The following is a 27,434-nucleotide window of genomic DNA, read 5'->3' as shown; positions in this document are numbered from 1 at the left end:
TGCATATTTCCCCTGTGTTCATAAAGGATTTGTTGGAGGATTCTATTGGAAATTCTTCCAGGAATTCCTCCACGGATTTGATGGCCAATTTATTCCTAAAAGAGTTTCTTCGGGGATTCTTAATTTCTGTGAGAATATCATTCAAGAATTGTTTGGGGGATTCATCCAGAATTCCATCAGGATTTTTTGGGGAGTTTCTCGAGAAATTCATTGGAGAATACATCCATGCATTCAATTGCAAGCTTCTCCAAATATTTTGAACAAGATTTTTTTCATGAATTATTTGAGGAATTTCTCCAGGGATTCCTTGGAGAATTTGTCACTGGCATTGGAACATCTTCCAGAATTCTTTCGTCAATTTACCCAGGGATTTCATCGGAAATCCCTCGGAGATTTTTTCCAGGACATCATTGAAAAAATACTCCAGGGATTCCCAAGGGAAATTCTCGAGAAATAATATCGGAAAGTCGACATTTATTTCAGTTACCTTTGAAAAGTGCATTGTGTTTTTACGTATTCCGTTGCAACATGACAGCTTAATTAAAAACTAGAACATCTATTGTCATATTCCACTTGCCCTCAAGAATTGCATCGTGTCGTGACTCGTGAGCCGGCATATTCCCAGTATGACATGTGATACCAGTCACCGCAAGCATCCAGCTCCTGGGAACACATCTCATTTTCGTGCTCCATTATGCAAGCAGGCAGTTCTATTTACATGTATAGGATGGATGTATGTAGTTCTATCGTATGCCGATGGACTTCCCTTTCGGCATAGCAACTGAAGTTTCATAGCTCAGCTCTTATTCCCATCAGGCTTCGTCCCAGAGCATCGAAAGAATCACAACAACGACGGCAACGACCGGTGGTGCAACATCATCATAATGTGCTAAGTAGATGCGCTTTTCTTTCACATCTCAGTGGGAAGAAAATCCATTCTTACGATTCTCTTCAAGAGAAACTGCCCTTGCAGATGGGAATAACAATGTTTTGTTAGGTTTTGTTTTTTTTAAATGTTTTATTTTATTTCTAAAAAATGAAATTCGCCTTAAAATTCTCCAAAATTTTTCAAATGTGATGTTTCAAGAAACTACCCGACTAGAAAATTATATCAAGTTTATATCACATTGTGTTATGATGTTATACTATTTTTCTGTAACTTACTATGTTATAAACTGGATGCAGGATTATGTAAAAATAACTAAAATTGTAACAAAAAGTACACTTTTCTAATCCAGGTAATAACATATTCTGATATAATCAGATCAAAATTATAACAAAATGACAAAATGTTAAAATTATATTATACTCTCTTGTTACAATTTTCTAGTCGGGATAGTATACCTCATATATCAAATCTGTTTCAGAAAATATATTAATAATTTTACAATAAATCTGTTTCAAGAATTAAAACATATTTGTAATGCAAACTCGTAACAACTTTTTACATAAAACATTCGTAAAGAATGTTTCTTCTAATTTCTGCTACTTATAACTGCAGTTGTTACAATTGTATTATTGCCTTCCTATGCGATTGTTGTCGGGTCATGGGATTTTTTGTGGAGTTGTTTACAATTATGCGGGCGACACCCAGTAAGCAGTTGATGCTGTGCCACAGAGCTTGGAGAATGCAGTGCTGCGTTCTACTCTCTCTATATCTCTCTGAAGAGTATTTTTATAAACATGATGATGATCATTATAGTACACAATGTTGATGGAAGCTGCAACGCATTGCGTTGCGTGGTTGTATTTGTTTGTGGATTTGTCATCGAATGATTCTGGCTAGAACTTTTCGGTGGGAAAAGGGCGCGCGCTTCAATCTCAATTGTTTTAGTTCTATGTCAAGTGTCGTCCGCACTAGACTGTATCGTACTGTTTGTTTTCAAAACCGCACAAGCGCGCGCGTAATTTTCAAAATCGAGTCTCAAGTCGTAACCGCGAGAGTGTGTTCCGCGGATTGGTCAACCAACAACGGTCATCGTGAAGTTCCATTTCTGTTTTCCCGCTTTCGAAATCGCCACTAGATAAATTGAGTGAAAATTGTCATGTTTGGTTTCTGAAGCGAGCAAGAAGGTGATATTGGTTGTTTGTTTTTGTGCACAGAATTTCACGCGGTCGTCGGCATCCGTTTGAATTGGTGTATGAAGATAAATATTTTCTGAGGACAGTGAATTTACGGTTATTGTCAGCGAAATAAGAATGGCACCATCGGAATTTGCTACTGCTTTGTTGTCACAGCTAATTATATGGATTCCCAAGTAACATTTTTTATTCAAATAGACTTCAAATGATACATAGAACCATCATAAAACCAAAACAAAGAGTATTCGGTTTTATGACGGTTCTCAAAACCTATACAAAACTAATTCGTCATCAAAGTGTTACTTGGGATGTCTTATCTTTTATATTGTTTGTGACATTTTTAAATAATAATGTTCTTCGAAATCATACATAGTGCAGTATTATTTTTGGTTCAAATATAATAGTCACATACAGGTAAACGAATAATTATGAAATGTAAACCAATTTTTAAATTCTTTTGTTCGAGGATAAGAAACATGTTATTGATTGAAACTATTATCGACTGTTTCGATTTAAACATGTTGAAAGTTGACCCAGAAACAGCATACATGATTTTAATAGTCCTTTTGCGATAACCAAAAATGTATTAGGAAGAATAAGGGTGAAAAATGGCTGCCAGTTAATTCGGCATTTTACTGGAATCGCTCTGGAATCGACTTCAAGTAGTATATCTTGACCAAATTCGTAATGTTCGTAATGTCATTTCAACTCTCGAAATGTCTATAAAATCAAATTTTACATAAAATGGAAGCAACATTTCCGCCTATTGGTTAGGAGAATCTATTGGAGATTCTTTTAGAAAATCAACCAAAAGTTTTTTCAAAAATTCTTCTTAAATTTTTTCAAAAAAAAATCTTTTGAAAATTTGTTCGAGTATTCGCCCAAAAATTTCCTAACGGATTTTTCTTCGAAAAATCTTCCTTCATTTGCAAATTTTCTTCAGGGATTTGTTTAGAAATTCTTCCTATTCTACAAATTCCACAAAGAATTCTTTCAAAACATCTTGTATGATTAACTTCTGAAATTCCTCCATTTTTTTCTAATAATTTATCCATGAACATGAACATCAATTCCTCCAGGGATTCTATCAAAATTTTTTTAGACATCTATTCAAGAACTCGTCCCGAGATTCCTTTAATAAAACTTTCAGCGATGCCTCCAGAGTTTTTCGGAAAATATTTCAAAAGTTCCTTCAAAAATTTGTTCTAAGATTACTTTGGTAGTTCTTCCAAGGATTTCATCGGAAATTCGCACAGCAACTTTCAATTTCTCCAGAAATTCTCCTAAGGATTCCTCCAGAATTTTCACAAAGAGTTCTGTGTGAGTTTGTGCAGAAATTCCTCCAGGGATTCTCTTAGAAAATCGTCCAGGATTTAACCCTATTGATTCGGGACTTATCAAGTTTTTTTTTCGAAAAATGCTTCGCAAATTCCCTTAAGTATTATCTCAACCGATCTTCCAAGCATGCATTACTGAACATTCCCCGGGTTTGCTTTAGAAATTGCTCCATGGATTTTTTTTCTTTAAAAATCTGAATTTTTCGAGGGATTCTTTCAGAAAATATCCCATGGCTCTTATTAAAAATTTTGTTGATAATTTCTTCAGAAATATCTCCTGATTCCCCCAGAGATTTCTTTACAAATTTCTCCAAGGATTGCTTAAAAAAACTTCCAGTGATTTTTCGATATTTTTTTCATGGACCTTTGCTGAAATCCAGCCAATGATTCATTAAAAAAAAATCACGAGTTCTCGAAAAAATCTTGCAGGTACTCCTTTAGAAACTCCAGAATATCCTATACAAATTAAGTCTGAAATTGTATTACAAAATCTTCTAGGGATTCCTTTAGACTTCAGAAGTTCTCCAAGACCTTCTTAAGAAAGTCTCGCAAGAATTGCTTCCAAAAATGTTGCATGGATACCTTTGCAAAATACATCAAGAATTCCTTTCAAAATATCCTGCAATCTTCCAGAAATTCATCTACGAATTTCTCAATTTTTTTTCCACAGAGATTCCCCCAGAAAATGTTTCAAAGCATTCATCTAGAAAACCTTACATGAACTTTCTCCATTAAATACTTCATGGATTTTTTTTTTAATGATTCACGGATACATTAAGAATCAGAAATTCAGAACTCCTTCAAAATTTTATCAGAAGCTTTCTATAGAGCTTTATCCAAGGATTGCTTAAGAAATTCTACAAGAGGTTATTCCAGGAAATTCCCAAGGCATCTCCACATTCCTTTAGATATTCCTTCAAGACATTTCAAGAAATTGCTCCAAGGATTTTTTAAGAAAATCCTCCAAGGATTCCTTCATTCCTTTTGTACAGATTCTTCCAGAGATTCTTGTGCAAGGATTCTTACGGAAAAGCTGGAAGACATTTTAGTAGAGATTCTTGCAAAAAAATCACGCAGAAATTTCATCAGAAATTTCGTCGGGTATTTCTCAAAAATTCCTCTAGAGTTTACCTCTTGGATTTTCTCTATGGATTCCTCCAGGAGTTCACGAAAAATATTGTTTAGGATTTTATAAGGAGATTTCTTCAGGATTGTTTTTTTAATATCTCAAGATGTTTGGTTAGGTATTCCACCAGAAGTTTCCAGGTGCTTCTTCAGGTATTTCTCTAGGAATTTCTTCAAAAAATCCATCTATGAATTCCTAAAATATTCCGGTTTTTTTTGCAGAAATTTTTCAGGATTTTATTTATAACTTTATTTTCTTCAGATTTTTTTTAATTTCTTCTGAAATTTCTTCAGAGATACTTTCGGTCATATCCTTAGAGACTTCTTCAATATTCCAAGAATTGCTTCAGAAATTCCAGCAGGCATTTCTTCAAAAGTTCTTCCATGGATTCTTTCACAAATTGTTCCAGTAGTTCTTTCAGGAATTGCTCAAACGATTCCTTCAGAGATTATTCCAGGAATCCACCAGTACCTGTACTAGTTAATTGAAAAACAGTCCAAATTTCTGTAAAAATATATGAATAAATGCTACATTTCCATGTTTGTCGCAGTATTACGTTATATGTGTACACCAGATTAATCAGATCCGATTTATAATAGCTCCAATAAAATCCAATAAAATAATAGTATGGAACGAGCTCACCATTCCGTATGCACTCATCCATCGTTACTGCACTTCTACCGTTCAAGCTTATAAAAAATAGTCAACTTGTAAGTGTCACAAGCGTCCTATGAGTGAGATAATTGCTAGGGATTAACATGCATCTTCAGTGTATGAGTGTTGGCGTTCTACCATTTTTAGGCAAGAATGGCGCCTGCTACGTCAGGTTGCAGGTGTCAATGTGGAAAGGGGAAAAAGAAGTAATGAATCTTTTGAAGCCGGAATTTTTTGAGTTTTTTTGTCTGCGTATTTCTGTGGTTCTGGTGCTCAACAGCATAGAAAGGGTAGAATATGATGTAGAATATTTTTTTCTGAATATCCTAGGTCATCCAAGATATTCTTGAGTTTAGATCCTAAAATCTACGGGTGTAACGGTAACTTCTTTCATTATATTTGTATAATGCTAAGATTTGTAATCTATCATGTCCAGTAAGTCTTCTAAGATCAGTCGGGATATTCTAGGTCATCCAAAATTGTTCTTGAGTTTAGATCCTAAAGTGTACGGGTGTAACGGTAACTTTTTTTTATTATACAAAGCTACAATTTGTAATGTATCATGTCCAGTTAATCTTCTGAAAGTTCAAAAACAGTATCAGGTCAGTCGGGATACTTCAAGTCATCCAAATTGTTCTTGAGTTACAATCCTAAAGTCTACGGGTGTATCTTCTTCTTTATTCGTATCTTCTTTCATTATACAAAACTACATTACAATTAGTATTCTATCATGTCCAGTAAAGTCTTCTGAAAGTTCGGTAGACAGTATCAGATCAGTCGGGATATCCTAAGTCATCTAAATTATTCTTGAGTTTAGATCCTTAAATCTACGGGTATAACTACGGGTAACTTCCGTCATTATACAAAGCTAATTAGCATTAGCATTAAGCAAGTCGCACAAATTCGTAGGTGGTACAGCCCTGGATCGCTGTTATGAGGGTTGCATCCTTCCTGTCCGTTACCAAAGCACAAAGATTTGGGACTAATCTCTTACTCTTAGACAAGATTGACGCAATCCTCCAAGGGGCCGTCCATATACCACGTGGACAGCTTGGAGGGGGGAGGGGGTTTGCGAAAAGTCCATGCTTGTCCACGTAGAGGGGGGTGGGGGTTCTTCAAATGTCCACGTGGACAACATTGACATAGGTATAAATTAGGAAACAAGAATCTACAAACGAAACAAATTATGTCGCGACAATGTATAATCAAATAAAATGTATGAAAGAACTGTTGAAGATTCTCAAAATACATGTAGGGATTTGCAGGTTTATTTTAAAGACTTTATTTTGTAGGTTCCTTTAAAATTTGAGATGTTTCTTATGATTATTAAAGTCTAAACCTCAGCAATACAATTTAGTTGCTGTAAATCTTGTTTTTTGTAAGAATCTAAGAAATATAATCTTATCTCAACAAAAATCTAAGATATAAAATTACTTTATCTCAACAAAACAATCAGACAATCATGGATTGGACAAACATTCTAAAAAAACACCGTTTTCAACCAGAGGCTGTACACAGACTAAACATTGAACAATCACTAACATTAGGCGATGGACATTACACGAAAAACACCTAATGAAGAATTTTCTGTTTGACAGAAAAATTTCACCAACTGGAGCAAGAATCGAACCCACACTTTCACAAACATTAAGCTGAATTAAAAAACAATGTTGAAAACTTGTAGGTACCTATTTTGTACTACTTGTTTGTATTATATGTAAAGCTATAGAATTTTTGTATTTTATAAAGTTTTCAATTATATTTATAACTTTTTCAAAATCACTTTTTCCATTTATTTTAGAAATATGAAAAAAAAAACTTTTTTTGGGATGTCCACGTGGACATTGGGGGAGTGGGGTAGGGGTTAATGAAAAGTCCACGCTTGTCCACGGGGAGGGGGGAGGGGGTCAAAAACCATGAATTTTCTGTCCACGTGGTATATGGACAGCCCCCAACGGTCGAGTGCTGTCCTGGCCACGTCCTTGCGACAGCTGAGGGATGGGAAAGGAAGATTAGTTGGACACCTATGAAAGTACATAGAGACCTCTACATTCTTTCAGGCCTAGGCGTCACGGGAATTTGGATGTTAGTGGAAGGGTAAAGTTCAAAGGAAACGTTTGGTCAACGTTCAGGAGCACGCAATATTGTTGGTTGATGCCTGGTTCCTTTCCGGATTCCTCGTTGGGTCATTATACAAAGCTAATATTCCAAAAATATATAACAACGCTTATTGTTCCTCGAAAACTACTTTGGAGAAAACAGTGAATGTAACACTACTAAACGTACTGGCAAAGGCTATGATCACAAGTGTAGACCTGAAGCTATGGTCTCCGAAGTAGTTTGGTTGATCAGGAATATCTCAAAGCTATCTTGGAATGACTCATGAAATGCCAGGAGGATTGTAGTTGGATGTGTAATGTTATAGTTCATTGTAAGAATAACTACTGTTACAATCAAGAGCCAAACTTCAGGACAGTTTGAACGAACCTTAATGTCCCAGTAGACTTCAGGTTTTTCCAGTAACGGCGATTGATTTTGCAACGTTACTCGGTATAGCAGATATGGCTACTGCTACGAGTATTTGAAGTTCCAAACTCCAAGGTAGTTTGGCTGTGCCGGAATATCCCTATAGTGCCTCTAAATGACATTTGAGATTTCAAGAGCTGCAAGGATCTCAGCAGATTATGCAATGCACTTGCCATAAGATTAAACACATAAAATTATTCTTGTAAATTTGAACGACTTCATAATAGGACAATTTGGACGACCCTGAATGTCCCAAAGGTTTATAATAGTATCAAGTTGAATTAAGATGGGTTCAGTAACCGCGGTTGATTATGCAACGTTACGCAGTATAACAGATATGGATACTGTTACGAGTGTGGACCTGCGCAGGTCCTTCATGAAGTTCTGAACTCCAAGGTAGTTTGGCTGACCTGGAATATCCCAGTCTATAAATGACTCTGTAGATTTCAAGAGCTTCACGGATCCCAGCAAATTATGTAATTCTTTTATTTATGGCGAAAACACATAAAAAATTTCTTGTGGATTAGAAGAACTTTACTACAGGATAGAACAACTGGTATGTCAATTATTTTGTTTCTCCTAACTTTATGATGTTCATTATGTTCTAGGTTGTCAGTAAAGCCTCAAATACAAATATTCCTTGATAGAGGACTCAATTTGTAATAACTTTGCCGAAGACAGTATTGTATTTTTTTGAATGCGAGAATTTATACAGCCGTTTCTATGTTGGGGTCATGTATGACCCCTTCGGCTCCAAAGGGTTAAATCGTATGTACCATTACGTCTGCACCTGTTCGTTCATGCTGGGAGGTCGGAATGTTTTTGGAAAGTAATTGCTCATAAGTTGGTGGGTGGGTGGATGTCAGGCGTAAAGAGAAACAAATATTACTGCGAAGATGATGTGGCACAGTTCGTTGGAGGTAGGAAGGAAGGGAAATAATTTTTTAGTCTGTTTCTGGTTTTAGCGATGGTTATGAGCAGTCTTGCGAATAATCGCGACCATCACGAGACAATCACTTGAAGCGCTTTCTGGAGTCACCTTTCCCAAGGTGATACGAACCAGCTAGCATGTCATGCCTGGAATGACAAACATGTTGTGGATTCCACCCTTCGCAGCTTTGCAGCGATAGCAGTTGCTGAGTATGCTTCAGGCGGGTTGCGAGAGAATCAATCTCTCTGAGCAACGATGCATAACGGGCGAAGTGAAAGCGTTTGCCGTAGCCAGGGCAAACTGCGTAGTGCGTTCAATGTGTGCGTTTAAACTGAGCTATGCAAAACGAATAGGATTTATGACGTAGTACCGTGCTTGTGATAATACACATGCATAATTTTACATACTGTTGCGCGTACATCTGCTTGAGGCGACGGAGAGAGTCATGACACTCACATGAGCCGTATCCAAGTCAGGATGATTGTAGCAAAACAAGGGTTACCGGGTGACTATGATGGGATTCTGTCTTTTTGGTGTTAGCGACTGTAAAGAGAACGAATCAGAAACCGCAGAGACAGGGTGATACAAGTTTGGTGTTTATCAGCTTTTTTGTGACTTGTACGCTGATGCTTCGCGACACTGGTTATGAGCATATTAATTGAATATACCGCAACATGGCGCTAGTGTGAATTTGAAATAATAGCCTGGATTTTTACATGTTTTATCTCATGATTTCGTCATGATCCCACCTTCTAGAAAGTTCTTGTCTTCAGCAAAGTTATTCAGAGCACTAATGGCTCTCAAAGGACGGAATATGTAGTACGCAATTTTACCACAATGTGACGCTAGTGTGCATTTAAAATAGAGTGATTTCCTAGGTGATTTCACTTGTTTTATCTCGTGATTCAGACCATCTAGAAAGTTCGTGTATTCAGCAAAATTGTTCAGAGGATTTATGGCTCTCAGATGGTGGAATGTTTAGTAAGCAATTCTGCCGCTATGCAGCGCTAATGTGTATTTGAAATAAAACATTCTCACATGTTCTATCTCTCAATCCAGATCACCTAGAGAGTAGTGTCTTGAGCAAAGTTATTCAGAAGACTCATGGCTCTCAAATGGTGGAATGTTTGGTAAGCAATTCTATCGCAACTTGGCGCTAGTGTGCATTTAAAATAGCTCATTTTTACATGTTTTATATAATGATTACCTCATACTCCAAACCACTTAGAAAGTTCGTGTCTTCAGCGATGTTGTTCAGAGGACTAATGGCTCTCAAATGGTGGAATTGTTAGTGAGCAATTCTACCGCTATGTAGCGCTAGTAGGTATTTGAAATATAACATTTTCAAATGTTCTATCTCTCGATCCTGACCATCTAGAAAGTTCGTGTCTTCAGCAAAGTTATTTAAAGGACTCATGGCTCTCAAATGGTGGAATGTGTGGTTCGCTATTCTACCTCAACGTGGCGCTAGTGTACATTTATAATAGAACATTTTCACATGTTTTATCTCTTGATTACCTTATGAACCCGGCCACCTAGAAAATTCGTGTCTTCAGCAAATTTGTTTAGAAGACTCATGGCTCTCAAATGCTGGAATGGTTAGTGCGCAATTCTACCGCTATGTAGCACTAGTGTGTATTTGAAATATAACATTTTCACTTGTTCTATCTAGAAAAGACCATCTAGAAAATTTGTGTATTCAGCAAAGTTATTTAGAGGACTCATGGCTTTCAAATGGCGGAATGTTCTTCTTCTTCTTCATCTTCTTCTTTATGGCTCTACGTCCCCACTGGGAATTGGCCTGCCTCGCTTCAACTTAGTGTTCTTTTTGAGCACTTCCACAGTTATTAATTGAAGGGCTTTCTTTGCCTGCCATTGCATGCATTTGTATATTGTGAGGCAAGTAAAATGGTGCACTATGCCCAGGGAGTCGAGAAAATTTTGCCGACCGGAACGGGAATCGAACCCGCCGTCTCCGGATTGGCTATCCATAGCTTTAACCGCTAGGCTAACTGGAGACACCTTGGTGGCGCTAGTGTGCATTAAGAATAGAACATTTTTACATGTTTTATATAATTATCATGTATCATGTCATACTCTAGACCACCTAAAAAGTTCTTGTATTCGGCAAAGTTGTTCAAAAGTCTCTTGGCTCTTAAATAGTGGAATGTTTGGTGAGCGAGTTTACCGCAGTGTGGTGCTAGTGTGTACTTGAAGCAAAATAATTCCACGTGTTTTTTTATGATTATCTCATGATCCAGACCAACTAGAAAGTTCATGTTTTCAGCAAAGTTGTACAGATGACTCATGGCTTTCAAATGGCATAAAAATGGTGGAATATATAACTCTCGAGGGACTAAAATAAGCAAAATAACCCAGTTTGATCAATAAAACGAAAGTTGCTTCAAAATATTGAATTTAAGTAAAATGCTAACAAATGATTCTAGTGTGTTAGAGATTGATTCTGCAAATACATTGAAATAAGCTGAAATGCTCTCTTGAATGCCTCACAACCGCAGTCTTCTGATAAAATTCATTTTTTTGACCACATAGACGGCTAGGGTGAAGATCACTGGTGGAGAATCCAGGGTTTCGTAAAACGTTTTGGCAAATGGTAGTAGAATATAGATTCTTTCTTTTCCAGAAAAAAATACTCATTCAGTTTCATTTCCCTCAGTGTGGGTCGGTTTTCCCCCGGGAAAATTCTGCAACTTTTCAGAACATTGCCTACATTTTGGCGCACAAATCTCTCTGAATCCCATCCGCGAACATTTCGTTCGTTGGTCCCTCGCGGCTTATTCGCCACATGCCAAGTTGAAGTTACAAAATTCGCCTGCTTGTACTTGTGCTAGTTTGTATTAGTGCTCTCAATTTTCAAACCAATTCCACGGACCCACCGCTCGTCCAATCTACATAAACATAGTAGTAGCAAAATGAGGATTACGCATGCGCCGGCGGCGATTTGCGGTGGTGGCACTTGTGTCCAATAAAGAGCGCTCCGCTCGCTCGTGCGTTTATTTTCGTACCCGAATTGAGGAGTTTTCTCTGCAAGAGATCATACCGATTCCCGCTGTTCCTGCTCGCTGCTCCCTGCTGATGGTGGTTCCAAAGGCGGCGATCGAGCATAACGAAAACCAAATCATCGAAATTGAGAAAACACGATGATATGGTGCTGATGATGCTGGCTGGGCTGTGGAGGAGCGTATGTTTCTTGCTTGATTCCGATATGTATACAAATTTGAATTTCAAAAATAGCATCCCGTCGTCGTTGCGTCGTCGTCGTCGTCGTCGTTATAGGAATTAACTGGTGCTTGTTGAATGATGCACCTCTGCGCCTCCTCGGTGGAGATGACCATATCTCGGAGTGGAGCGGAGAACTTTTTTTGCGTTGGATTGGTGTATTTGTTTGTTCGTTCGAGTCAGAGCTAGCGCAGCATCACAATTTGAGTGCGTTAAAAACAGCTCGTTTATGTGCATGTGACTGGAATGATTTATGGGCAAATCGGGTCCAAAATAGCGTTAGGACTGTATTCCTAAACGGAGGATAGGAGGTGTTTGGATATGTCAGGGGAAAGAGTTATGCTGCGAGAGAGATTTAGAGGATATTTTTTACCGCGTCATATTGAAAAAATTCTCAGGTTTCAAGTTTTCCAATATATGCTGTGCTCCTACATTTTTGTCACTATTTTATTTCATTTTCAACACAAATATTAATAATAACACAAATAATTGAAACAATATTTGTAATCTTAGTACTGTAGGCTGCGGCTTATTTTTCAAAAGTTGTTGAAACCTGGAATTCGTAAGCTCTTTTGGATTCAAATGACACAAAAAGAGAAACCTCTGCGTTTAAGCCAAAAATATCGAGATTTAGAGGTCGCGCAATCGAATTTTCGAGTAACAAAAAGGTGTTTTCACTTCAAATGCCAAAACTTTCTCAATTTTCAACCGATTTTCAATCTTTTTTTTATGAATTTCTCACAAATTAAATTTAGAATAAACTCGTAGAACATCATTTTTTTCCAAAGTCACACCAAAATATGAGTTTTTGAAGATTAAATTATTTTTTTCTTCTTTTTACAAAAATTTTTAACTTTGGAGTCCTATAACTTTTTAACCGTAATACCAATTTTAAATTTTTTGACTTGCTTTTGTAGATATTTTTGTTGCCTAAGAATGCTGTGAATAAACTGTACCTTTAAAAAAACGTTTCAAAATAGATAAATACCAAAAACCGTTCAGAAACACGTATTTTATTGGAAAAATCAGAATTTTGGGAAAATTTTAATAATTTTCATGCTTAGTTTCGAGCTCAAAGTGAAAAATTTATACTAAATAATCATTAGGAAGCCTTAAAATTCAGTTTTTGGAGTGTTCTGAATCAAAAAATATTTTCATGTTCAAAATGCGAGAAAAAAAAAATTTAAAAAAAAAAGTCCTCCAATGTGTTCCATATCCCTAAATATGATGCTAAGTATCTAGTTTGGAGTAAAAAATTGCAAATAATCGTCAAAAACTCCAATTATGCATGAAAAAATCAAGTTTTTAGGCATGTTTTGGCAGTTTTTGGTGAAAAGTATCATAAAAATGACTACTTTGATGAAAAGTAGTAGCAAAAAATTTAAAATTGGTCAAACGGTTAAAAAGTTATAGGACTCTAAAGTTGTAAATTTTTGTAAAAAGAAGAAAAAAATAATTAAATTTCCAAAAACTCATATTTTGCGTGACTTTGGAAAAAAATGATGTTCTACGAGTTTATTCGAAATTTAATTTGTGAGAAATTCATAAAAAAAGAAAGTTATGGCACTTGAAGTGAAAACACCTTTTTATTATTCGAAAATTCGACTTTGAAGCGATTGCGCGACCTCTAAATCTCAATATTTGTGGCTTGAATCCAAAAGAGCTTACGAATTCCAGGTTTCAACAACTTTTGAAAAATAGGCCGCAGCCTATAGTACTGTTTGGAACATTCTAAGTTATACTGTAACTTTTATTTTTTTATTCTTCAATCACTTAACCTAATTTACAGCTCTTTTTTCCACTAGTGCACTGCGTGAGCATTTCCAATTGGAAGCTGTACTTACACTGTACAGCCCCTAAATGTATTCTATTCTAATTCTACAAGATCGAACTGGTTTCCGTTGCGCTGCTTTCACTTTCTACCCTATCATGGTAGAATGATGAGCACAAGGATGTTGATGTGTGGGTCTTGTTCCTTTTCCAGTCCAATTATGAGTTGCCGTTAGCCGATATCCAGGTTTCCGGGTCCGTTGGAGCATATGCTCTGAAGAGGGTCAGGTGCCAGCCGCTCTCGGGAGGAAGAGCAACTAACGAAAAATTGCAAGTGCCGGGGTTGGGATCGAACCCATGACCATCCACTTATGAAGTGAACGTGTAGCCACTACGCTACGGGCCCCGGCATACTGTAACTTTATTTTGTTCATGAGACATGTGGCAATGTGACAATTATGAAGTACATAACTCAGGATAGGAATCAATATTTTATGGGTCCAAAGCACTGCATATCCACATTTCTCCATATTGCAGATCGTTTAATTTTTTTTCCTCACTATCCAAGTATTTAACAAAAGCCAAAATATCTCCCTTTTAGGCCTACAACGGCTATTATGATGCCAAAATAAAGCATGTCAGCTTTTTAATCATCTTCACTATTTCAGCACGCTAGGTGAAAATATTATTTGTGGTTACTTGAAGAAGTTTCTTGCAATAGAGACGGGCTTGGTGGTCTAGTGGCTACCGCTTCTGATTCGTATGCAGAAGGTCATGGGTTCAATCCCTGGCCCGTCCCTTTTCATCCTACTTTGTATCTTTCTCTACACTTCCTCTCACTATCTCTCTCTTCTCTACATATACAACTCATGTATATGTAACCAGAAACGAATTGGAAAAAAGTCGTTTCCCTCCCTTCCAATTTCCACTCACAGCACAGTGTACAGGGGATGGCCAAAATGTTTGGGATAGGCAACTATTTTTTCTCTCACAAAAAAGTTCAACAAGCTATAACTTTTCATAGAGCGCATCAAAAAATCTCAAATTTTGACTGTTTGTCAACCTATTATGTGTGCATCATTGGTACAAATTTGAGCTCGATTAATTAATATTTCGCAAAGTTAGAACCGTTCGGGCAGAACACTATTTTTCAGACAACTCATTTTTGAACTGCCATATCTCGGAACTGCCAGATCTCCCATCCTTTCCGACTAACAAATACCCCAGTCCGTGCTGGATGTGGGGATGCAGAGGTGATCTCGGTCTTTAGTAGCAACAACCAGCACACTCTAACATTCCTTTCCCTTCCCAACTGACTATAAGGACGTGGCCGGCGCCGGTATTGATCCAAAATGTATGAGCTGCTAGAATTGCACTTTGAGAATAAGTGGAGTGTCCCAGCCCTTATTCATTTGGATCTCAGTGCAATTGGTACCAGCTCAGATCAATAACGGAGTAGCAACCATTGACATGTATAGTCAGATTTGATCGTGATGATCGTGATCGACTTGAAGAAGTTTCTTGCAATATTAATTGTTCTTGAAAGAGAGTTGATGGCCAAAGTTTTGGACAAATTTCTAACAAAGTTTTTTAAAGCCTTTTTAGTGAAATTAGGTTGAAACTCTTTGAGGATCAGGTATCAGTAGGTCGACTCTAGGGGCACATTCTCCTCCATCTGGAAATTTTATGCCATTGCCATGAACACGAGCCTATTCATCATTTATCTGAGAGAAAGGGGAAGGAATGAAGGATGGGATGGGGAAAAGAACAGGTAGAGGAATAGGCTTGTCAATCAAGAAAAGGGTACTAAGAGTACCACAATGCACCACGAGCGGGATCTATCAAGTAAAAACTTTAGGAGTGCACAGTGAATGCTTCGCGGTTTCTTCACAAATTTGTTCCAGGACTCCAGGAGTTTCTTGTGGGATTCCCAGGGATTTCTTGATGAGATACTTCCGGCGGTTTATTTAGGATTCCATCAGAATCTTCTTCTGAAATTCCTCAATGGCCTTATCTGAGACTCCTCCAGGAACTGCTGTAGAAGAAAAATCGGAAAGAACTTGCTGCAGTAATTTCTCAAAGAAATTCTGTATGAGAAATGCCATATTTTTTTTATTTTTATTATTCTGTATTTTAACTTAAGCTAATTCTACACTAAACGCCATAGGTCTCCAATTAGCTTAGTGGTTAAGGCTATGGATCGCCAATCCGGAGACGGCGGGTTTGATTCCCGTTCCAGTCGGGAAAATTTTCTCGACTCCCTGGACATGGTGTATCATTGTACTTGCCTCACAATATACAAATTCATGCAATGGCAGGCAACGGAAGCCCTTCAATTAATAACTGTGGAAGTGGAAGAACACTAAGTTGAAGCGAGGCAGGCCAAGTCCCCGTCCCGTGGAGACGTAGAGCCATAAAGAATAAGAAGAAGAAATGCCATAGAAACTGCAGAAGAAATTGCTTGAAATACTCCCGAATAAACTCTTGGAGGATGTGCATTAGAAACATCGGACAGAATTTCAGAATGAACTTCTGGAGGAATTCCAGAAGGATGTGCTGGAATTTCAAACGGAAACCAGCAGTAGAACTTTCCGGCCAGGGTTGGTCAACTCAGAGGAGAATTTAGTGATCAGTGCAATTTCTTACACAACACGTACAGTTTGCTTGATGTGAATTGCTTTTTTGGGAATCCCGGAAAAAGTTTCCGAATGAACCCATGAAGGAGTTCCTGAAGAAATTCCAGAAGCAATTCCTGACGGAAACCCAGAAAAAATCCAAGAATATCAGAAAGAATTCCTGAAAAAATCTCAGAAGGAAATCTAGGAGGAATCTTGCATAAATTTCCTGAAAAGGATCCCAGACAGAGTTTTGGAAGTAGTTTCTGTAGGAATCTTGGGGAGAATTCCTGTAGCAATCCCCGTGAGCACTCCTGCAGGAATTCCTGAAGGAATTCCTGGAAGGTTTGCAGGAGAAATTCTTTCAGGAATTCCTCCAGAATTACCTCCAGGAATTCCTCCAGGCATTGCTTCACGATTTCCCCCAGGGATTTATCCAGAAAATTTTCTAGATATTTCTGCCGCATTTCTTCCAAGATGTCCACCCCTCCAAGGATTTCTCCAGAAAATCATAAAGAAGCTTCTCACTGAACTCTTCCAGGAATTCCTCAAGAAATTCCTTCAGGGATTCCTCCAGGAATTTCTTCAGAAAATCCTCCACGGATTCATCCATCTTGGTGGAATTCCTAGAGGAATCCCTGGAGGAATCCCTAGAGGAAATTTGGGAGGAATTCTGGCAGAAATTCCTAGAGCATGTTTTTGGAGAAAAACCTGGAGGAATCCCTGGAGAGATTCTTCGAGGAATCCCTGTAGAAATTCCTGGAGGAACTACGGGAGGAACTAATTCTTCGAAGAGTTTCTCCAGACATTTTTCCAAGAATTCCTTCAGGAAGCCTCAAATATTTATCCAGAAATTCCTCAATAAATTGCTACCGTAGTTCCTCCAGGAATTTCTACAGGCATTCCTCGAGAAATCTCTCCAGGGATTCCTCCAGGTTTTTCTCCAAAAAAATCCTCTAGGGATTTCTGCCAGAATTCCTCCCAGATTTCCTCTAGGGATTCCTCCAGAGATTCCTCTAGGAATTCCACCACGGATTCCTCCAGGATTTTTCCAGGAATTTCTTAAAGAATTCCTCCTAGGATTCACCCATGAATGTATCCAGAAATTACTCAAAACATCCTCCAGATTTTCTTCCAGGAATTCCTTCAAAAATTCTTCGCGGAGTTCCTCCAGACATTTCTCCAGAAATACATCAAAGAATCAGAATTTCCTCAAGGAATTCCTCCATAAATTCCTCCAAATGTTGCTTCAGGAATTCCTCCAGAAATACCTCCAGGACTTCCTCCAGAGATTGCTTCAGGAATTTCTTCAAGGATTCAGCCGGAAAATCCTCTAGTAATTTCTGCTTGAATGCCTCCAAAATATCCTCTAAGGATTCCTCCAGGAATTCATCCACGGATTCCTTAAAAATCCTAGAGGAATTTCTACCAGAACTCTTCCAGGAATCCCTCGAGGAATTCCAACAGGGATTCCTTTATGGATTCCTCTAGGAATATCTCTCGGAATTTCTTCAGAAAATCCTCCATTGATTCATCCATGAATTTATCCAGAAACTACTCAAAAAAAGTCCTATACAAATTCTTTTAGGAATTCCTTCAGAAATTCCCCAAGGAGTTCTTCCAGGAAACCTCAAATATTTCTCCAGAAATCCCTCAGGAATGCCTCCAGAAATTGTTCAAGGAATTCCTCCAAAAATTTATCCCAAAAATCCTTCAGGAATTCCTCTAGAAATACTACAGGAATTCCTACAGATAATTCTCCAGAAAATCCTATATGAATTTCCGCCAAAATTTCTTCTACGAATTACTCCAGAATATCCTAAAAAAAACTACCGGAAGTCTTCGAATAAATCCTCCTGGAATTCTTCGAGAAATTCCTCCAGGCATTTCTCCAGGAATTTCTCCTGGATTTTTTGCAGGAATTTCTTCAGGAATTCCTCCATGAATTTATCCATGAACACCTTCAGAAATTCCTCATCAATTCCTCCAGAAAGTCATCCAGATGGGACTCTTTTAAAGTGACCAGAATCTATCAACATTTTTTTTTTTTGTTTTACTGAATTACGCACGGCATTCTGCGAAATTTAAGGTGCCGCATGATGGGATTATTTTAGAATCGAAAAATGGCCATTTCTACCAGAGATTCTAACGTCGCCAGAACTTGTTCCGAGGTCACCGGGTGACCAGAATCTATCAAAATATTTTTCTTGTTTTATTGGATAACGCGCGGCATTCTGCGAAATTTGAGGTGTCGTAAAATATGATTTATTCGGAATCGAAAAATGTCCGTTTCTATCGGAGATTCCAAGGTCCCCAAAACCTGTCCCGAAGTCACCAGGTGACCAGAATCGATCAAAATCATTTTTCTTTGTTTTACTGAATTACGCGCAGCATTCTGCGACATTTGAGGTGTTGCATAATGGGATTCATTTGAAATCGAAAAATGGCCATTTCTACCAAGGATTCCATGGTCCCCAGAACCTGCACCGTGACCACCGGATGACCGGTCGACCTAATCAGGTCCGAAATTACATGTATAAAATGATCTGTCACTAACAACGACAATAACATGCTGTTTTCCAGTCGAAATTATGATCATTTGGTAATATTATGGATCATGCCACACTTAGATCCGCCCCGCAGAAAAGGGGGATGGTCATAGGGGGATCCCCGCCAAATTATTGTGAAGATACACTGTTCCCCTTGATGATACTTCAACCCAAATGCGGTTTGGTGCCCTAGTTTCGCAGAACGAGCCATTTGTAGTCAGAAAGTATGGTCCCGGGTGGTTAAGGGTTAAACGGGATGTTTGTACGTAGAATCGATGGGAGTGACGTAGCTAAGAAAGCTAATGCCACTCCCGGGCAGCACAATTTCCAGGGTTTGGCCACTGATATTTACCTCGACTGTCCTGGCCCTAATTTTTGGGCTTCAGCGCCTATTCTCGCTCTCTGAAACAAGATGAAAACTACCAAAAATATTTATCCAGTTTTTTTTGGTAAAACTTATCAAAACATTATAGGGATCAAAGGGCGCTTCTTAAAACATGCAAACATGTTTTGCTTCGAAAATGCATGTTATATCGAAGCTTGGAAATCGAAATGAATTCTCCGTGAAAACATGCTTCACACTTCTAGTTGAGTGAGCTTTACCAAAATCATTACTAAATCTTTAAGCACTGAAAATGTCGTTGAGAAGAATCGGATATTTATGATTTTGGTAATACTAATGAAGAAACATTTATTTCTGAAACACCCGTCTAAGAACATTCTTTCTCTGAAATAAGAACAGTAGATCGACTTCGAAAACCCGGTAATTGGATGTAGTGAGAATTAGAGCCACCAACATTTTTATTGAACGAGTTCGGTGTTCTGCTGTTCTAATAAGTGGCAAAAGTAAAGTACCTATGTAAAAGATTTGCCACACGCCATTCACAGCACTGAATTACCAACGCCTAACAGTCACGCAAAAGCCACAAAACCATATTTTCCATCATGGCCAATCGTAATTCCAGGACTGTAAACGTAAACTATTAATGGAATCACATTGTTTCCCCATCATCTCGGTAGGCAAACACATCCCGCCGCATGCCGCCGAGTGTGCAGTAAGTAATGTGCATTAACGACGCTTGTTTACATTCGTTCTGGTGGTTTATTAGTGGTAGATTGCATCCCGGAAAACTCCGTAAGTGCTTTCTCGACCTCCTACTAAGGAGTTACCATACCGCTGCGTTGGGGTACGAATGAAACTGAAACGAGTTGAAGTATAATACATTGAATTATGTTTTCGGTTCCGAATGGTGAAACGCCCCAAAAACGGGAACAAACGGAAGCCATGACTCTTCGGAGGGCCTCTCCGGGATACAATTAATTACAATTTTAGAGCGATAATTGAGATATGAAACTGGGAAACGGGTTAGGGCTTCAATTAGGGTTCGTCATAAATTTTTGAATGTTTGGTGGAAAACAAACTAAAATTGGAAGAAAATCAAGGAAGGGGAGAACCGTACAGACAATGATATTTCCATCTGGAGTTGATCATACCCAAAAGAAAAGTCCAATCGTCAAGTGGAAATCTTATGAACTTCACGTACTCCGAAATGCGGGGTCAAAATTCTCGTTTTTTTTTTGTCTGGGTTCTAGCGTTCAAAACTTCCGCAAGTGGATTTGCTTTGATACCATACCATGTGGAAATTAGATTCCACGACTTTCCAGCTGCCTAAATGGGAGTAGACACAAACCATGCACTGCGTCGCCGCCCAGTAGTCAGTCAACTTGAACTGATATTGATTTATGATTGCTGCTGCTGCTGCTGCTGCAGTAGTAACTGAGAAGTGAGATTTATGCACGCCACTGCCACGCGGGAAGGGTGCTTACGATCCGAGAAAAATGCAATTTGTCTTGCTTTGTAAGGCATCCTCTCTCCCGAAGAAGTATATCTTAGAAGTTGGAAGAATTACTACCCTGTGGAATGTAAATTAGTTGTGCCTGGCTTGGAAAGCAACAGTACAAATCTTAATCACATTTTAAGGACAGGATATCCCAGTGAGCTCAGATGGCTTTCGTTTTTCATTCATTGAAAAATCGAACTGCTTCGTGTGTAGTGGCTTTTCTAATCATGTTTCATTGAAACGCTGCCAATTGGGTAGAGTTCAAACCGTGTATCTTCTCAGCTTATCTCGGTGTTGCACGCTCGGTCGGTGTGACAGAGCAACGAAATCAGGTGTATGAATATAACGTTTACGGTTTCTCGACGAACGGACGGTGAAGACCGATCACGAAGAAGTTTTACGATAAATGTCACTGTCTATAGATAGATGCCACAGTTTGGGGCAAGGCGGGAAATTTTGTAACATCTTATTTAAATTATGTTTGAGACGAGAGGTGTAAAAGAACATCGTGTTTATGATATGCAGAATTCGTACACGATTCCAGTCACCAGATAAATCCAACTGCTTGGCGTTTCAGGCTCATCAAGCGTTTCAAATATTCTGGATATAATGTTCGACATCTGCAAGGAAGAAGGCAAATTGACCGGATATCGTATGAATCGTACTCCATACGTTTTCTGACTAGTCACTTTCAATTTGAATTTCAATTGGCGACGTTGAACATCAAACATACGAGTGTATCATCTCGATGTTTCCGAAGTTCTTCTGAGAATTCTCGCGAAATCTTCTCTAGGATTTTTTTCCCGGAAATATCTTCAGACGCAGTATTCATGAAGAATTAGCATTAAATTAAAATTAACTAGAATAAAATGTATAAAAACCTCCGAAAAATCTTTGGAAGTCCCTTTTCAAACTTTCAAAAGTTCCTCCAGAGATTCTTTCGGAAGTCGATCCGTGAAATCAACCGAAAATTTCTTCGGGAATTTAATGTGAGAATTATCCACGTTTTTTTTTTCAAAACTTCCTCTGGAATTTTCTGTAAGAGAAGCTCCGGTAATTTTTCAGATGATTTCAGGAATTCTTCCGGAAGTTTTCTGTGAAATTCTTCCTAATTTTTTTTTTAAAGTTCATCTGAGATTTTTTTGGAAGCATATCCGTGAAAACTTCCAGCATATATATTTTTTTTGAATTCCGTACAAGGATTCCGCAAGTTTTTTTTTTATTTTCAAAACTTCCTGTGTGATTTTTTTTTTCATTTTTTTCCGGGAACTGCTTTGAGTTTTTTCAGAAATCCCTGTAAAATTTATTTACATTTCTTTTTGAAATTCTCCCGAGAATTGTTACGCAAGTTCATCAGGAATTTTTCCAATATTTCCACGAAAACTTCTTCCAGAAATTTCTTCCAAAAGTTCCTACGAGCAATGATCCAGAAGATCCAACAAATTTTCTTCAAGCAAAGAAGCTTCAATAGATTTTTCAAAAGTTGAGAAAATCTTCCGAAAATTTCTTCAGGAATTTCTCCGCAATTCATCCTGGACATCCTGTAGAAGTTTCTTCGATAATTCCTGAATGTTTCCTGAAATTTCTCCAGAAGTTGCACCTGGAATCCCTTCATGATTAAAATCTATAATATTTCCTGCAATTTTATAGAAAATCTGCATGACATTCCTTCCGAAGTTTCTCCCAATATTTGGAAAAAATCTGTGAATGCGAAATCTTCAATATATTCTTGAGAACATGAATGTTCCTAAACGACATCCATGACGAACTCTTAAAGACATTGAAGGCAAGAATAATTAAAGTGTAAAAAACATCTCGAACAATATGTGACAAAATTTAAGAGAAATATCAGATAGATGTGAGAAAAATTCCTGAAGAGATTAAAAAAAAATATTAGAAAAAAAAACAAAATCAATGTAGGAATCCTGAAAAGAAATAAAAAAGCTCATATTCCAAAAAAGTATGCAATGGATAAATTGCTTATGTGTATCGTATAATTGCAGGAAAAACCTTTGCAAGGAGGAATCTTTCAACAAATTCCACAAGAAACAATTACCTACCTTTTTTTTCAAGGAATTGTGAATTTTTGTTTTGAATGGATCTTCAATGAAACTCCAGAGAGAATCTCTAAAAATCCCTGAAGTAATTTCCGGAGGAACTCCTCATGGATCTAGCGGAGAAACTTCTAAGTCTTCAGACTCTAGTTTAATTTAAAAACACTTCACTAATACTTTACTTTTGCAAAAGAAAATAAAAAATGAATAACTCTTTTAAAGAAAAACTAGAAAGGACGAGCAAATTCCTTTTAATTCTACTACTGTGCTTATCTTCGGACAGATAGGCCTATTTCGTCTGTGACTTACAGACTTCTTCAGTGTCAAGTGCTCGACACTGAAGAAGTCTGTAAGTCACAGACGAAATAGGCCTATCTGTCCGAAGATAAGCACAGTAGTAGAATTAAAAGGAATTTGCTCGTCCTTTCTAGTTTTTCTTTAAAAGAGTTATTCATTTTTTATTTTCTTTTGCAAAAGTAAAGTATTAGTGAAGTGTTTTTAAATTAAACTAGAGTCTGAAGTAACAAGTTCTACTAAAAGCTCTAAAGTAATAGTAAACTTCTAAGTCCTGAACTGCCGTGTTCAGTTGTCCCATGTTAATGGGGATTCCCATAGAACATGGGACAACTAAGCTACATACGCCAGTGAAAAGTTCATAATTATTTTTTTTTAAAAGAAGCGCATGAAGAAATTATAGAAAGAACTCCTGAAGGAATTTGGGAAAACCTCTTGCAGGAATTTGTGGAGGAATCGCAAGAGAACCTCTTTAAAGAGTTCTCGTTCACGCAGAAACTTTCGGAAGAACTGTTGGAGACAAGGAAGAATTCATATTGTGTCTGAAGACCAGGCGCCGACTGCAGATTTTATGAATGAATCCTGGGAAATGAATCTGAAGGAATTTTGGGAAAAAATTGAGGGAATTTCCAAATCTCTGAACTAATTTCCAGAGAAATTCCTGAAGGAATAAGTGAAAAAACTGCTAAAAAGAGTCTTGCAAAATTTATTAAAAAATCCATTGAGTAACTTATGAAGAAATTACAGAAGTAGCTCCTGATGAAATTCCTGGGAGAATTTAGGAAAAACTCTCGGAAAGGAATTCTTTAATTTATTTTTGAAGGAACTTCTACAAGGAGTTCTCCAAGAAATTTCAGGACAAACTTTGAAAGTATTTCTGATGAAACTCCCTTCTTAAAGAAATGTACTGTGAAACCCATAAAGAAATCTCAAAGAAACTCTAAACCTTAAGGAACTTCCGGAGATTATTTTGAAAAAAAAATATGAATTTTCCGATGAACTAGTAACCTGCATGAACTCTAGGAGTGATTCCTTCCTGGAGCCCTTTGCCATCATGTAGTTCGTCTTCGACACATTAATGACTAATCCGATTCGCCTGGCTTCACTCTTTAGTCGGATGCACGTTTCCGCCATCGTCTCAAATTTACGAGCAATTATATCAATATCATCGACGGAACCAAGCAGCTGAATGGACTTCGTGAAAATCGTCCCACTCGTGTTTATCCCCGCTCTCCTAATTACACCCTCTAAAGCAATGTTGAACAGCAATCACGAAAGACCATCACCTTGCCGTAACCCTGCGCGAGATTCGAAGGAACTCGAGAGAGTCGCTGATACTCGAACTACGCACATCACTCGATCCATCGTCGCCTTGATCAATTGTATCAGTTTATCTGGGAATCCGTATTCGTGCATTATCTGCCATAGCTGTTCTCGATCGATTGTATCATACGCCGATTTGAAATCGATGAACAAGTGATGTGTGGGCACGTTGTATTCGCGGCATTTCTGCAACACCTGGCGGATGGCGAACATCTGGTCCGTTGTAGCGCGTTCACCCATAAATCCAGCCTGATATTGCCCCACGAACTCTCTTGCAATCGGTGATAGACGGCGGCATAAAATTTGAGAGAGTATCTTGTAGGCAGCGCTCAGTAGTGTGATCGCGCGGTAGTTCCCGCAATCCAACTTGTCGCCCTTTTTGTAGATGGGACACACGATACCTTCCATCCATTCCTCCGGTAATACTTCCTCCTCCCAAATCTTGGTAATGACCCAGTGTAGTGCTCTCACCAGTGTTTCTCCACCGTATTTTAGAAGCTCGCTTGGTAGTTGATCTGCTCCAGTGGCTTTGTTGTTTTTGAACCGGCCAACCTCCTCCTCAATCTCTTGGAAGTCAGGGGCCGGAAGTCTTTCGTCCTGTGCACATACTCCTAGATCTGTTACCACGCCACCTTCGGTACTTGCAACGTCGCCATCGTAATGCTGCCGCCACCTCTCGACCACCTCACGCTCGCTTGTGAGAATATTCCCGTGATTATCTCGGCACATGTCGGCTTGTGGTACAAAGCCTCTGCGCGAGAGGTTCAGCTTCTCGTAGAACTTTCGTGTGGCCTTAGCGCGGTACAGCTCTTCTATCGCTTCGCGATCTCGTTCTTCCTGTTGGCGCTTCTTCATCCGCAAGACTGAGTTCTGCCTGTTCCGCGCCTGTCTGTAACGTGCCTTGTTCGCTCTCGTAACGGTGTTGCAGCATTCTCGCCCATGCTGCATTCTTCTCGTTTTTCAACTGTTCATATTCGCTGTCGTACCAGTCATTTCTGTGATTCGGAGTCGCGAAGCCTAGTGCTGTAGCCGAGGTACTACCTATGGCGGATAGGATGTCCCTCCAGCCATCTTCAAGTGTAGCTGTGCCAAGCTGCACTTCCGCTGGTAGGGCCACTGCTAACTGCTGCGCGTAGTCTTGAGCCACTTCTACGTTACGAAGTTGCTCGATGTTGAGCCGCGGCGTTCGACTTCGACGCGTGGTGATAACTGTCGAAAGTTTTGAGCGCATGCATACAGCGACTAAGTAGTGATCCGAATCTATATTCGCACTGCGGTATGTGCGGACGTTGGTTATATCCGATAAGAATTTACCGTCGATTAGAACGTGGTCGATTTGGTTTTCTGTTAAATGGTCGGGTGATCTTCAGGTGGCTTTGTGGATATCTTAGCGGGGCAAGAAGGTGCTTCGGACTACCATACCACGGGAGGCTGCAAAGTTTACGCATCGCTGGCCGTTATCATTCGATACAGCGTGCAGGCTGTTTCGCCCGATTACACGTCGGTACATTTCCTCCCTTCCTACCTGCGCGTTCATGTCGCCGACAACGATTTTCACGTCACGTTGATCGGCTGCCACCCGATCACACGTTGTCGCATCTTGCCCAACACTATAAATCCTGTTCCCAGTTTATTGGTGGTGCCACAGCTTTGGTAGAAGGTAGCCGCTCGATGCCCGCTTTTCCACACTTTCTGTCCAGTCCAACAAAGTTCCTGCAACACCACGATGTCGAAGTTGCGGAGATGTAGTTCGTCGTAAATTATCCTGTCACATCCTGCGAAACCTAGTGACTTACAGTTCCATGTTCCAAGTTTCCAATCGTAGTCCTTATTTCGTCGCGTGGGTCTTTGCCTATTGTATCGAGTCGTATTTTCTCCTATGTTATTCGCAATGGGGATTTTTATGGGTGGCTTATTGGGCCTACGCCAGCACTCCTGTCTCGCCGGAGGGCCATCGTGCCAGCTCTGTTTAACGTCCCAACCAACACTGGGACGACCACGCTGATGGGGCTACCACCTTGGATCTAGCTGGGCGTGGTGCAGCGTTTCTTACTCAGCCGCTGCATGCCAGAACAGACGCTGTTTGAGCCGCACCTCCTTGGTGAACAGACGCTTCATCTAGCTGAAGTCAGAAGGACAACAGTGCCCAGGCTGCACTATCAGCTAAGCACACAACTCTTAGCTGGCGGTCTTTGTCATCGCTTGACCCGTGGAAGCATGAGGTAGGGACTTGTTAGGACCACAGCTATATTGGACGCTCTCCTTATCGACTCACCGTTTTGCAGCCCCAAATGTACACAAGGAGGATTGAAAACTGGGATGTGTTACGGCGATCCGGTCAATAACGATTTATTTCTAATGTTCTATCAGCCTACACTGAAGTAAAAGAAGGATGCATATTATTTGGTGAGTTCGTTTCATGCTAATAATTTGTAATAAACATGGAACAGAATTTGCATCTGAGATATGATTGGTTACGGTCTGGGCAGTTTCTCGAATTCACAACTACGAATTGTACGCTCATCTACTTATATCAAGATCCCTTACACCGTGTAGATTCTACACAATTTCTGAGATCCATACTTCAGAACAAAGAACCTATTCTGTTAAGTTACAAAAAAATCAAATAAACGGAAACATTATTAGAACAAGTTTATTTTTCCACTTCACTACATTGTTGACACAATTGGCTTGGAACCGTACGCACCTTTGCCTCTTCCATCTCAATCAGTCCAATCAAATCGTTTTCCCCCAGCTAGTTTCTCAAACCCCAGTCACTAGACCTACGGAGGTTGATTATTTTTCCAACTCAACAACAGCTAATAATATCTCATTTATTATTAAAATCAGTTACATCCTCCAACCGTCCCCCATCATATATTTCACTCACACGCTGCCGCCACACTCTCTGGTGTAGTGATCAGTGCATCTGCCTGCCTGACTGCACATGTGGCTGCGTCTTCGCCCGTCATAATCGCGTTTCGAGCATAGGAAAAAAATGTTGACTGATGTTTTCTCACACTCAGCCTACCCACCAACCATCCAACCAACCAACCAACAAATCTTAAACAGAAATGGCTAAGTAACATTTC

General features: G+C 38.9%; 1 protein-coding gene across 4 annotated transcripts in view; it reads left to right on the top strand.

Annotated features, from left to right (window-relative positions):
• LOC109409413 (uncharacterized) overlaps positions 1-27,434 on the top strand; it is a 193,665-nt gene that overhangs the window by 84,234 nt on the left and 81,997 nt on the right. The window contains exon 1 of one of the 4 annotated variants that reach the window (XM_062845112.1): positions 1,716-2,073. The exons of 2 other annotated variants lie outside the window; for them this stretch is intronic. The gene's annotated coding sequence lies outside the window, so the exon portion shown is untranslated. Of the gene's footprint in view, positions 1-1,715; positions 2,074-27,434 lie in introns of those variants that run through there. One more of the 4 variants, XM_062845115.1, reaches the window with a different exon arrangement.

The sequence above is a fragment of the Aedes albopictus genome, chromosome 1 (genome assembly GCF_035046485.1).
Source record: "Aedes albopictus strain Foshan chromosome 1, AalbF5, whole genome shotgun sequence".
NCBI classification, from domain to species: Eukaryota; Metazoa; Arthropoda; class Insecta; order Diptera; family Culicidae; genus Aedes; species Aedes albopictus.
This window is presented reverse-complemented; position numbering and strand designations above follow the sequence as displayed.